This window comes from Amphimedon queenslandica, unplaced genomic scaffold, assembly GCF_000090795.2.
Source record: "Amphimedon queenslandica unplaced genomic scaffold, v1.1 AMPQUscaffold_12416, whole genome shotgun sequence".
NCBI lineage: Eukaryota > Metazoa > Porifera > Demospongiae > Haplosclerida > Niphatidae > Amphimedon > Amphimedon queenslandica.
The window spans coordinates 16,872-17,995 of NW_003547347.1; positions in this window are offsets into that span (position 1 = coordinate 16,872).

Genomic DNA, 1,124 nt, shown 5'->3' on the forward strand with positions numbered 1-1,124 from the left:
TGTTCCCTTCTCTTCTCTGAGGTGTAGTCTAGTACCAGTTGGTAAAGGTGATCAACCCATTGACACTACAATCACTACCACCAGCACTGATCCTGGAGTGTATAGGATACAGTGTAACCCTTCAACACGTGGTACCCATACAGTAAAAGTACAAGTATACGATGTTTACCTTCAGGATACATGTACCTCACTAGTCATCCCTTTCAATCCTTACCTTGATAACATCACTCCAGTACATGCTATAACTGAGCTTAATCGTCCCTGGGGAGTTGCTGTGAGTGATGATAATCATGTTATAATAACTGAGTTTTTCGGTCACTGTGTAACAATACTCGATAGAGATGGAAAGAAAGTCAAATCATTAGGAGGGAAAGGAGGAAGTGGTAATGTTAAGTTTTCTTCTCCTCGTGGTGTAGCCATTACTCCAGACAAGTTTGTTCTTGTGTCTGATGATCACAAAATCCAGAAGATAAGCATGAATGGATACCGTAAATTATCAGTTGGTAAGGAGGGCAGTGGACGACTACAATTCAGCTATCCTTCTGGTATAGCCATTTCTCCTTTAACTGGACAAGTTTATATTGCTGATAGTAATAATCATCGTATACAAGTCTTAAATCCTAATCTAACCTTCTCTCATTCATTTGGTATTGGAGGATCAGCTAATGGACAGTTTCAGCTACCATCTGACATTGCTATTGACAGTGAAGGATTAGTGTATGTTGCTGATATTAATAATTATCGCATTCAGAAGTTCTCTCCAGATGGAAAGTTTGTAGGTCAGTTTGGTACTGAAGGATTTGGTCCTGGAAAGCTTAATTATCCATTAAGTATAACAATAGACACTGCAGCTACTGGTCTAGTGTATGTTAGTGAAGAGGGCAATGATCGTATATCAGTCTTCACTAGTGATGGTATGTTTGTTAGGAAGTTTGGAAGTTATGGCAGTAATATTGATCAGTTTAATGCTCCTCATAGATTAGCATTTGATAAAGATGGATTCTTTTATGTTTGTGATTATAAGAATAAGCGACTTGTTGTTTATTAAGATGACTATTGTATTTTCATATGATAATTTTACTTATGATTATAAATAATAATGACAATACTAAGCGGACCTGATG